This window comes from Labeo rohita, chromosome 22 (genome assembly GCF_022985175.1).
Source record: "Labeo rohita strain BAU-BD-2019 chromosome 22, IGBB_LRoh.1.0, whole genome shotgun sequence".
NCBI lineage: Eukaryota > Metazoa > Chordata > Actinopteri > Cypriniformes > Cyprinidae > Labeo > Labeo rohita.
In genome coordinates, this window is record NC_066890.1 from 36,316,704 (window position 1) to 36,330,315 (window position 13,612).

At 35.6% G+C, this 13,612-nt stretch overlaps 1 long non-coding RNA gene across 2 annotated transcripts; it reads right to left on the reverse strand.

The window, feature by feature from the left end:
• Nucleotides 1-5,351: 5,351 nt before the first annotated feature.
• On the reverse strand, nt 5,352-10,441 carry LOC127153334 (uncharacterized). 2 transcript variants are annotated; one of them, XR_007825256.1, is made up of 4 exons: nt 10,325-10,441; nt 9,504-9,685; nt 7,524-7,561; nt 5,355-5,435 (listed from the first exon to the last, which is right to left on the reverse strand). It is a non-coding gene; the product is annotated as an uncharacterized LOC127153334 (long non-coding RNA). The 2 variants fall into 2 exon arrangements; XR_007825257.1 differs by lacking the exon at nt 7,524-7,561 and having other exon boundaries at nt 5,352-5,435; nt 9,495-9,685.
• Nucleotides 10,442-13,612: the final 3,171 nt, after the last annotated feature.

Below are 13,612 nucleotides of genomic sequence, written 5' to 3' on the forward strand. Positions count from 1 at the left end.
TTCTGTTGCTCAACATGGCAAATTCATGTGACCAATCAAAATTTATACAAGGAAATCTTTCGCCTTCATGCGAAATTTGCAGTCATATGGATTCCTGTTGAAATAACTGGATTTCGCCCACCAAAACTCGCACAACACTAAATGTGACAGCACCTTCAAACATTCATGTTGAACAAAGAAAAATGGTGCGTTCAAAAAGAGTGTAATTACGAGTTGATTGCATATGAACACCACAAAAAAGCCGTAATTATGAGTGGGAAACCGAAGTTTCAAATTTGGGAGTGTTTATGAGAAAACATGGTAGACGCAATGGGCCTTACTCATAAAACACGAGCAGAATGAATTTGTGTGTAAAGCATTGGTAAAGCCATTCTGACATATATATATATATATATATATAAAAATGTTAAACGCAGTGCTCATCACTGTCACTTTTTACCCAACCGTCCAATCGATGGAGTAGGGGCAGGACAAATACTACACCGACCAACCATCCTACCTGTACTACGACTGAACAACAATGGAGAAGTTAATATTGCTGGTCATTTAATTTTTATATTTAGTACTATTCTTCAAAACGAGATACTAGTCATATGTTACTGTCGTGGATCATAGCAATCATGAAACTTGCCTAAAGGAGTCCTGAAGATTACACGGCATTCCTGGACTGGCAACTTACATAGCTGTAATTCATATGGGGGGATTATGCTAATTGTGAATGAGCGTGCAGTGCACTCTATTTACGAATGATTGGAATTCATTAACATAACACGTTTAACTGTCAAATCTGATGTTTACGAAGCGCTTGTGAATTTTACGCGAATGTCTGTTTTATGTGCAAAAGCTATTTTCTAGTCAAAACAAGCTCAACTCAAATAACAATGTATGAAGCAGCTTTCTGTTGGTCAAGACTGGAAATGCTGAACCCATTGCTAAATCTGAGGAAATATTTAGCGCTCGCATTGGTATTGAAAAAATTCAATGCCATGTGGATTCCTATTGAAATAACTGGATTTCGCATGCCAAATTTCTGCAAATAACAGTAAGTGTGACAGCATCTTCAAACATTCATGTTGAACGAAGAAAAATGGTGCGTTCAAAAAGATTGTATTTACGAATTAAATGCACAAAAACTCCACCAAAAAGTCTTAAATATAAGTGGAAAACTGGGGATTTTATTTAAGCCCTTAGTTTCCAAGTTTGGGTGCGTTTCCAAGAAAACATGGTAGATGCAATGAATGCAGCATCTGTAGTAGATGGTAAATTTGTTAATTTACAATAAAACTAGCCAAGCTGCATGTACAAAGTATATTATACAAGTATGGTAGAATATTTAGCGATTCAGGGTATAGCACCTTCATAAATTGGATGAAAACAAAGCAAATCTGCAAAATTTATTCATCATGTTGTGGACGCAGAGCTAAAAATTAAATAAAACAACAGTAAATGTGGAAGTGTCTTCAAACATTCATGTTGAACAAAGAAAAATGGTGTGTTCAAAAAGACTGAATTTACCAATTAAATGCACACGAATGCCAGAAAAGTAATAATTATGACTGGGAAATGCATGATTTTATTTGCGCCTTTAGTTGGGTGCATCTTTGTGAGAAAACATGGTAGACGCAATAGGCCTCATTCATGGAACATGTGCAGAACAATTCTTTTTATGTATTGTTCTTACAAGCACAACTCAAATCTGGTTGAAGAGGAAATCTTCAAAACCAATCAATCACTTTTCATTTTGGCAATACAATTTGGCAACAATAGCTTGTTTAGCTCAAACTAGCTAGTCTAATCTAAACCTTTTCTTCTCCTAGACACTCTTTTCCTCTTTCTATTTTTTCTACAGAAGATGAAAATGCTAAAAACTATTAAAAAATTGACAGCGGGCCTGCAAATCATACTAGAATAAGACTAACGTTAGCATTTACCTTTGCCTGTTAGTGCAGCAGCTAACTCCACAAAGCCGGAAATCCAACAAGCACCAATCCGTTCATCCGATTAGCACTTCCGCATGCCATTTCTCTGTATTTCATCTCACAGGATCTTAACGGAGGTTGCTCCCGCAGGCCCAGTGGCCAAACGAACGTGATTATGAGTTAAAACGTCTGAGCTGGACTCAAACGGGGAATTTAGCCGTTCATGCTGGGTTCTGACCCAATTCAGACGATCGCCAGGCCTAATGGACGCTTGATTTTGGTCTGTGCCACATACTGTTTCTAAACCAAGTGAAATATTAGAAATAGCAACACAGTTTCCATAAAAATTCACTAATAATTTTTATAGTTTAGTGTTCGTTCCAAAGCTAGGGCCGAACAATCCACGTTTCAATCCAAAAATATAAGCCAACACTACAATTCTTGGATTATCTCCAAACATTTGGTCGTTTGGCTCTCGTAACGCCCAATCTGGGACGTCAACAGCGGGGGACAACCGGGAAAGCTGTCCCGAGGCCTGGTCCAGGGCCAAATGCTGGGGCTGGGACCCCCTAAGGACCTTCTATATGGGACCCACCCACAAAAAAATGTTGTTGCAAGCAAAAAACTCTCAGTACAAACCTTGCAACAGAATGCCTTGAATTATAAAATCTTCTCCCGGATGAGTAAAGTTTAAGAATCCAGTTTTAAGCTACTTTTACTTTTAGCAAAAATAGATATGGACAACATGTCAGCCATTAATTTCTCCCTAAGTAGCACTCAGTCTCTCACACCAAATATTTCATTATAAGCCAATTAGCAAGCGTATAATCATTTATCGAATTTGCAGTTATGAATCCTGTGTACATGCAAGGGAGCCGCTGTGTGGGCGAGTTACGCTCGTGATAAATAATAGAACTCTTAATGTTTTTTTTTTTTCCGTGGTTAATAGTTCTGAGAGACACCTTATGAACAGCATGCACACAAAACCAGCCTCAAGAGAGATGAGCCACACAAAAACGATGCTTTTATGCAAATAAGCCCTGTTGCTCGGCGCTTTTAAACTCGTATAAGGAGTACTTTTAATAACTCTGCCCCATTTACAGACCATTTGGGTGAAAATATTACCACGGCAAACTGTGAGGCACAAAAACACTGCTGTTTTAATTATATAGGTAAACTTTTTATACAAAAAAGTACTCTAAAGAACTTGCATCAACTTGACCTTACAGGAAAAGTTCAATAAAATAAGAAAAAATGCTGGAAAAGTACTCACCCTCAGGGCATCCGAGATGTAAATGAGTTTGTTTCTTCATGGGAACAGATTTGGATAAATTTAGCAATACGTCACTTGCTCACAAACAGATCCTCTTCAGTGAATAGAGTGTTTTCACAATGCGTCATCAATTGGCAATACAGGCGGCACTGAGCGTAAACAATGCCACAGAACTGAACGAAACTTGCATATTTTGCTGATTATTGCTGCTGAAAATGGTCAATTATTGTCATGTTTTGGGCTGTACTAATTGGGAAAAACATTTGGAGTAGTACAGACACCCAAAAGTATTAAAAAAATCAAGGACAAAAGTGCAAAAAACTGTCTGAGGAACAAAAGGCCAAAATGTGTGTGGCCAAACTGAACCAGGATTTCCAGGGCAAGAATCTTGACAACATTCATGTTTGTTCTTATCATTTCCAGTCAGGTAGGCAAAATATTAGGCTAATATCTTAATTAATACCACTTGTATGTATCTTTACCACCTATTAACTTAAGTTTGTCAAAATATTGCGCCCTTACTGCTTACTAAGTCCTTCTCTATATGATTTAGCAGCTTGCACACGTTTTTTGCCATGGTTTAGACAGCATAAATTAGCAGAACAACGTATTCAGTTGTACATTAACCATGCAATCCATGCTGTTGTTTACATCCGAGTATCGCCAATATGGCCCGCATTGGGGTAACTGACTAAATCGTGACATATGGGTGCTGTCAGAATGAGAGCCCAAACAGCTGATAAAAAACATAAAAATATTTGTTTCAAACTGTTTTCTTGTAGAAATTCACCTCTGCGTCCAAATATGACTACAATATAGTAGACGATAAACATAATATGATTTTCGCGATGCGACAAACGCGGACGGAATCGTGGAATCCAGTCATTAAAAAATGGAATTTACTGTATAAGGCTAAATGTCAGGGAATTTGCCAATTTTTGGATTAAGAAATCAAAAGCAGGTCAGTACACTTAAATCAAAACGCGATGTGGACTAGTGTCTGTCAATATTAAGCTGCAAAATACTATTTAAATATGAATCCTGCATGTTTTGCGTATTTTTGTGAATGAATGGCGAAGACGCCGATTTTGTTTACTACACACAAAATGAAGGAAACGTTACAGTCGCAGTTTTTTCTAGCCTCTGCCGCCTTAATATACGAATACAGAAACACATAAACAATCTCTAGATCTGCTCTGAGAGTCACTTAATGAGCATTTACCGTTTCTTTTGAGGAAAACTATCTTCATATCATACACAAACAGAAACTTACATGTCTTCACAACAACCCATCATATAAAAGTTCGTTTGCACTGTGACTAAAATATATTACTCAGTGCAGTGATAGTACTACTAACGTTACCAATGATAAAATTACTAAAACTTTATTTTTAAAGAAATGTTTATCAGGAAAATTATTCACTAGAATTTATTTACCAGGAAAAAAAAACACTAAAACAGTATTTCTGAGGGAAAAAAAATAATGAATTAGACATGGTTTTGATTATCAAAATGTAATAAAACCATTAAAACGGAATCCAGAAAGTAAATGGAAAACACATAATTTGGTAAATGAAGAAAAACTAGCAATCTTTTCCCAAACATGCTCCACTTGTACCTTGTATGACAAAACAACATGCCAAAATGTGTTTGTGCTCTATCAGGAATTCTCATTAAAATCCGTCATCTGAATCACAGCCTCCGTACTGATGCATACTGCGCTTGGTATTCCCTGTAAAAATCCTGCCTTTGTTTTTCCATATGGCTTTGGCGTGTTAACGTCGTTACACTAGAACTGTTAGCCTGCAGCTATGGGCATTAGCATAGCAGGAAAATCCTGTCCGTCCAGGCCGGCTGCCAGTCGCCTGCAGACGCATCTGTGCGAGCTGTTTTCCAGGCAACTAGTGATCTCAGATGAAATCTCTTCTGGAGATGAATCGCCTCAGATAGGTAGTTAATTGAGCCAAAAGCTGTTAGGAAAGTAGTAAAAACTTTAGGAATTTGTATTGTTGTTTAATACTTCAGGACATTCATACAGTATGTGCTTTTGACATATGGACTTTCAGATGCATCGTGACTGGGAAAAAAAAGGTTCCTACCATCCTTACCCATCTGTTGCCTCAGGAAACAGTCTCGTTTCCTCTTTTTTTTTTTTTCCTCTGCTGGATTGCTGTACAGACACGACGGAAAAATACCAAGGCAATGAAGTGTGTGCCATCACTCAGACCAATAAACACCAGCACCTGGGGGATTGCATCTATCAAAACCTGAGAGAAGATGATGCTGGAACTATCTCCAATCTATCTATCTATCATTTAATTTATAAAACCTATTGAAAAACTGTCATGAGTCATGAGAAAGAAAGATAGAGAGATACAGGAGATAGAGTAACCACAGTAGATAAATTGCAAACCCTGCAGCTGATCGGTGACCTGCTGTTGCACATTGAGAAAGTGTTTAAGATGACTCTAGCTAGTGTGTTTAACCCCAATAGAGGACCTGAGTGAGAGCAAGACCCGGGCAATAACTTTACCCAGAATTCATAGCAGGGAAGCAAACAAGGCTAGCATGAAGGCATTTGAAAACAGCAGGTACTCTAGCTTCAGCCAAATTTTAAAGCAGCATTGCAAAAAGCCAAGGCAATGGTAGAATGTATTGCAACACCATCATTCTGATAGTTAATTCTGCACAATACAATGAAATTTTATTTCATAAAAAAATTAAAATGTATAATTATTTATATATGCTGCATTATAGATTAAGATGATCTGTCTATCTATCTATCTATCTATCTATCTATCTGTCATCTATCTATCTATGTCTGTCTGTCTGTCCATCTTTCTATATGTCAGTCTAGCTATCTATATGTCTTACTATCTGTCTATCTATCTATCTGTCCGTCTGTCCATCCATCTACCTGTCTATCTATCATCTATCTACATGTCTGTCTATCTATCTATCTGTCTATTTGTCCATCTGTCCATCCATCCCTCTATCTATCATCTATCTACATGTCTGTCTATCCATCTGTCTGTCTATCTGTCGGTCTGCCCATCTATCTATCTGTCTATCTACATGTCTGTCTATCCATCTATCTATTTATCTATATGTCAATCTATCTATCGATCTATCTATCTATCTATCTATCATCCATATGTCTGTCTGTCTAATTGTCTATCTATCTGTCTAACCATCTATCTATCTGTCTATCTGTCCGTCTGTCCATCCATCTACCCGTCTATCATGTATCTACATGTCTGTCTATTTTTATCTGTCTAACCATCTATCTATCTATCTATCTATCTATCTATCTATCATCTATCTACATGTCTGTCTATCTACATGTCTGTCTATCCAATCTATCGGTCTGCCTATCTATCTATCTATCCATCTACATGTCTGTCTATCCATCTATCCATTTATCTATCTATCTATCATCCATCCACATGTCTGTCTGTCTGTCTGTCTACATGCGTATCTATCTGTCTAACCATCTGTCTGTCCATCTGTCTATCATCTATCTACATGTCTGTCTATCCATCTATCTATCTATCTGTCTGCCCATCTATCCATCTATCTACCCATCTATCTGTCTACATGCGTATCTATCTGTCTAACCGTCTGTCTGTCCATCCATCCATCTATCTATCATCTATCTACATGTCTGTCTATCCATCTATCTCTCTATCTGTCTGCCCATCTATCCATCTATCAATTAATCTATCTATCTATCTATCTATCTATCTATCTGTCTATCTATCTATCTATCTATCGGTCCATCCATCATCTATCTACATGTCTGTCTATCCATTTATCCATATGTCTGTCTACATGTCTATCTATCTATCTCAGATGTATCAGTCTGTCCTCTGTGACTCTCAAATGCTGTTTCAATCGCCTCATCGGGCCACTCCATGTTGCCATAGCGACATGATGGAAGCCATCCCAGCTATACAATTTTGGGGGGAAGGGGGTAATCATAAGAGGTTTACAGCCAATACGGGATACAGAAACACCCCCCGCGCGCACACACACTCCAGTGCCGAGGGTCCTGTTGTTCAGGGGGCCTCTCCTTCACTCTGGGGGTCTTTCATCTCACTCAAGGCCTCCACCCTATTGATATGTTTCTCCATCTCTCAATGTTGAAGCACTATGACTGCCCCCACCATCATCCTAATTGCTTTTGTCCGTCCAAGGCTCTCGTCATTTCTCTATTTCTTTGACTTCCTCTCCAACATTTCTGTCCCTTTTCAAAACCTGCTGATTCTTTGTGCTGTAGTTCCTCTTTTCTTCTTTTAAAGAGAGATTGGGATGTGTGCATGTGGCCTTACGGATGCTTCTGTAGGTCAGAGGTCTTAATTCAGGGCTCCTGAAGGCAACCAGCAGAAAAACGTAGTGTTAATTTATTATTTATTTACTCGCATTGATTTTTTTAGGGGGGTTGGGGAGGTCGCACTTAACTGCAGAAAGGACATTAAAGGTTTTACAGATCAATATTTACGTTAGGTTGTGGAAAATACCTGCATAGTATTATGTGAGCCATTTTCATTTTATTTCCGTAAAATTGGTTTATTTAATATAGATAGATATAGACAGACAGACAGATAGACAGGCAGATAGATAGATAGATAGACAGATAGATAGAGATAGATAGATAGATAGATAGATAGATAGACAGATAGATAGATAGATAGATAGATAGATAGATAGATAGATAGATAGATAGATAGATAGATAGATAGACAGATAGATAGATAGATAGATAGATAGACAGATAGATAGATAGATAGATAGATAGACAGACAGATAGATAGATAGATAGACAGATAGATAGATAGATAGATAGATAGACAGACAGATAGATAGATAGAATTCTTTAATTGAAATAAAAACGTAATGGTTTATTCCTAAACTGAATGTGTAGATCATCTGTGTGCTGAAATGCACGTTAGCAGACAGCTGTGAGCGAGATGCCTCTGGTGTCCCACAGTAAGGTGGACAGTTGACATGTGACCTCTGTGGGAGCAGGGTCAAAGGTCAACAGGGTCACAGAGGGTCAAGCTACAAGTAATTATCTGACCAGTCTAAAGCACTGCACTGATTACAATGACATATTCACTATATCTATCTATCTATCTATCTATCTATCTATCTATCTATCTATCTATCTATCTATCTTTTTTCTATCTATCAGTCTGTCTATCTATCCATCCATCTGTCTATTTATTTTTCAGTCTTTCTTTTTTCTGTCTATCTATCCATCTATATATTTTTTCTTTTTTTATGTCTGTCTGTCTATCAGCCTATCTTTCTTTTTCTATCTATCCATCTGTCTATCCATGTGGTTGGCCAAATTATCTATGTCTGTCTATCTATCTTTCAGTCTATCTTTCTTTTTTCTCTCTATCTATCCATCTGTCTATCCATGTCTATCTTTTAGTCTTTCTTTTTTCTATCCATCTATATTTTTTCTATATGTCTATCTATCAGCCTATCTTTCTTTTCTATCTATCCATCTGTCTATCCATTTATCTATCTTTATTTTTTCTGACTATCTGTCTGTCTTTCTTTCAGTCACATATTTCTTTTTTCTGTCTATCATCCATTTATCTATCTTTCAGTCTCTTTATTTTTTCTATCTATCCATTTATCTGCCTGCTTATGTCTAATGTTTTTTCTATCTATCCCTCTATATTTTTTCTTTTTTTATGTCTGTCTATCTCTTTTTCTATCTATCCATCCGTCTATCCATTTATCTTTTTTCTATCATCTATCATTCTTTTTTCTGTCCATCTCTCTATCCATTTATCTATCTAATCTTTTTGTCTACCTATCCATCTCTCTGTCTGTCTGTCTCTGTTAGTCTATCTCTTTCTATCCATCTATTCATTTACATGTCTATCTATCTATCTATCTATCTATCTATCTCTTTCTATCCATCTATATGTTTTATCTTTTTTCTATCTATACTAGAGCAGGGGTGCTCAACCCTGGTCCTGGAGATCGACCTTCCTGCAGAGTTCAGCTCCAACCCTGACCAAATACACCTGAACCAGCTAATTAGGATCTGAAGGAGCACTTGATAATTACCGACAGGTATTTTTGCTTAGGGCTGCAACAAAACTCTGCAGGAAGGTCGATCTCCAGGAACAGGGTTGGGCATCCCTGATCTACAGTATCTATCTATCCATCTATCTAGTATCTATCTCATAACTGTAAATAAAAATTGTAATTATGTGGTGAAATTTCAGTTGTAATAATTTAATTGTCTCTATCATCATTAACAGTGATAAGTGAATTACGTCGCCCACAGCGAGTATCAGGTGAACATGTCTGGGCATGTAGAGACACGTCCTCCCATTCGCTCGGACCGACAGGATGTGCACGGACAGCTGGTCTGTCATCACACCCTCATCCTCTCCTCTTCCTCCAGGCCCACAGCCGCCGTTACAATACAATTACCCATCAAATCCAAACGGACAGCACTTCAACGCTGGAAAAAAACAAAGACTGTGAACACCGTCCTGGACCAAACCGGTTATTCTGAGCCCTAAACATTGCTTTTCTGATCTCGTCCCACGCAAACATCTTTCTTGACACCTGCTATAATGGCAAGACACGCTTGTGGGCTAATTTATGCGGGACACACATTCACTCTCCACTGGCAGGGAGCCGCTGCCCCATATTTTGTCCTGACAAATTCTCCATCTGGCATCAATTACATGAAAACCAGGGAATTGAAGTTTAAACACTCAAAGCATTCAAATAAACACTGATATTATTCAATTACGATCTTAATGTATTAGCTTTGGCATCATTTGTAAATAAAAAGTGCATATTTAGATATATTTATATGCAAAGACAATTTTAAGTCACAAAACTGCTATGACAGTTATGAATGAGGTATTATTAAAACCATATTAGTTTTGAGTGATGAGGTCTTTTGTATCCAACACCTACCGTCTTAATTGCACGGAAATGAGCCAAACACAGACGACAATACAATTAAACTAAACAAAGGTTAAATCTGTTTGAGAAAGATAACAGTAGCATATTTGCTATGATAAAAAACGACCATAAAACATTCAGAAATGACTAAATGTCAAAACGTTAAGTATGTAGCAGAACATACCTCAATGCATACTATCCATTGATGCGACCAATAAATGTAAACAATAGTCGATTTCCTTCGTGACTTGTTATGTGATTGTGCTGTCAAAAGACATTTTTACACAAAATTAGATTAAAACATAAAATATCTGTATTTCATAACAAACGTCACTCACTGGATTAAACAGGCAACGTCATGTGACAACAAAACACCTGCGTCAAACATTTATTGCAACACTTTCTCATGTTATTAGGCAGCATTTAGAGTGCACTACTCTAAGTATATTAGTACAATGCCGCCCTCGGGTGGTTCTGTGAGGAGTTACAGTATGGTATGCTGTGTCACGTCTCTTTTGTAACTTGTTTTCTGCACTAGGTATCCACCTTATTTTTCCCATAAGAGTGGGTGCAGCCATTTGGAAATTTTTTGTGTATGGCTTCCGGTCTCATCCACTTCCAGCTATTTTTAGCTGCACAAAAAGCTCGTTTTGCTGCTTGATATTGCAAACTTGACTGGGCTATTGTATGTGATAATATGTACCCGAATTGCAGTTCTCTTGGGATCCATGATTTTTTAATAGGATATATCTTACGCCGATGCGTATTAAGAAGATGTTTATCAATGCCACAGGCCTGCATTTCAAGTGTAAAAAAAGATAAAGGTACATTCATTCATTGTTTTTGGTACTGTGACAAAATTTTGGAAAATATTGGAAAAAAATACATAGGGTAATGAAAGAGCTTTTTTAAACTAAACTTTGATATGACCCCAGCTTTGTATTTATTGAATCTTAATGTGAACAGTTTGTTTCAAAAAGATGCAATACAGTTATTTATTGTCCTGGTATATTTAGCAAAAAAACGCATATTGTTACTTTGGTCTGCATCACAGGCTCCATCTTTCAAAATGTGGATATCACAGATTGCCACGTGGTTGCCACTTGAAAAGCTCACTTATGATAAACATAAAAAATCTGACGAATTCTGGCTGATGTGGTCTCCCCTTTGGGAATATATAAAAAAGCTCTCTTGATGTACATATAATAATTTTTTATTTTCCTTTAATTTTTTTCTCTTTAATTCTTTATTTAAGGACTGCTTTGAAACGGTGTGACCCTTTTTTTATCATTTGTTTTTTCTTTGCTTTTTTTCCATTATTTTTTACTTCTTACTTTTAGGGTTTTGAACATTCTGTAACATGAATATATGATGTGATATTGTTAATGTTATTTGTTTCTGTGGGCAAACAATAAAAAAAAAAAAAAGATATTGCAAACTGGTGCCATATTATTTTAATTTATTATCTTAATTATGAACACACTGGTTTGTAGTGCAAACTGTCTTACCGTTTACTGCACTTCGATACTCTTCTAGTTATTTCTCTATGGCGGATTATAAACCGGATGTCTAACACATTACCAGAAAACAACTTACTTCCACACTGAAAAATAAGGTGGATAATGCTACTAGGTTGAATGACAGTGTGCACTTTTTTCCGTTCGAGTCTATTTAAAAATAATTTTAATACACGCTTTTTTTTTTGCTGTAGGTGTTTTCTGAATAAAATTAATTGAAAGTCAGTTTTATACTGATGGTTTTGTTAGTCCAGAGATGGCAAAAGGTAGAATTAAACTCTCAAAAATTGTGAATAGACTATAGACTTGTTATAGACTTTATTAGTGGTTTTACATATTATTTTTATTATAATTATTATTAATTTTCCTTTTATTGTAAAACTGTAAACCTGAAGCTAATTATGTTTTTAAATTATTTTAATTAATTAATAATTAAAAGTTTAATACATTATTATAATAATGTATGTTATAAACAAAACAACACACATACACTATCAAAAGTTTTTGAACAGTAAGATTTTTAATGCTTTTTTAAAGAAGTCTCTTTTGCTCACCAAGTCTGTATTTATTTGATCCAAGGTACAGCAAAAACAGTACAATTTTGAAACATTTTTACTATTTAAAAGAACTGTTTACTATTTGAATATATTTTAAAATACAATTTATTCCTGTGATTTCAAAGCTGAATTTTTAGCATCTTTACTCCAGTCACATGATCCTTCAGAAATCATTATAATATTCTGATTTGCTGCTCAATAAATAAATAAATAAATAATTATGTTGAAAACAGCTGAGTAGAATTTTGTCAGGTTTCTTTGATGAATACAAAGTTCAGAAGAACAGCATTTATCTGAAATAGAAATCTTTTGTAACATTATAAAGGTCTTTATCATCACTTGTGATCAATTTAAAGCATCCTTGCTAAATAAAAGTATTAATTTCTATAATGAATCTCTATAACTTTATTAATGCAGGCTTGGTATACAGAAGAGGCTTCTATAAAAAAAAAAAAAAAACATTAAAATCTTAATTCTTCAAAAGAATCAACAACTTTTGACTGGTAGTGTATATAGATAGATGAAAAACTCAGAGTTCTCAGGTTAAATAATATCAACAAATAACATTAACAAATATTAAATTTATACACATATGTGACCCTGGAGCACAAAACCAGTCTTAAGTCGCTGGGGTATATTTGTAGCAATCTGGGAATGAGGGTCAAGAGATCTGAAACCCTTGACAACATTCAGAAAATCAGACTCATTTGTACTCCACCTATTTTAGACTTATACCATTATTTTGAGAAAAAAAAAATCTCTCTACCTCACATAGAGACACATTAATCGCCCCAAATATATACTTTACCGCTTCATAATTTATCATAATTTACAATTATTTAGAAGCTTTAAAATTTGCATATGTAGTGTTTCCAGCGTCATCAAACAGTTATATTTGCGGCACAGAACGTAAACAAAACCACTGACCCGGACAAAACTAGCAAAAAATACATTGTATCAAAATGATTGATTTTTGTTTTATGCCAAGAATCATTAGGATATTAAGTAAAGATCATGTTCCATGAAGATATTTTGTAAAATTCCTACTGTAAATATATCAAAACTTAATTTTTGATTAGTAATATGCATTGCTAAGAACTTCATTTGACAACTTTAAAGGTGATTTTCTCAGTATTTTGATTTTTTTGCACCCTCAGATTCCTGATTTTTAAATAGTTGTATCTCAGCCAAATATTGATCTATTATAGCAAACCATACATCAATAGAAAGCTTATTTATAAGATGTTGTAGAAATCTCAATTTGGAAAAATTGACCCTTATGACTGGTTTTGTGGTTCAGGGTCACATATGGTTTATAAATAGACTATATAATCAGACATATTAATGATTTCACTGACATTTCCTTTAATAATTGTAACAATATTTTTTATTAAGATC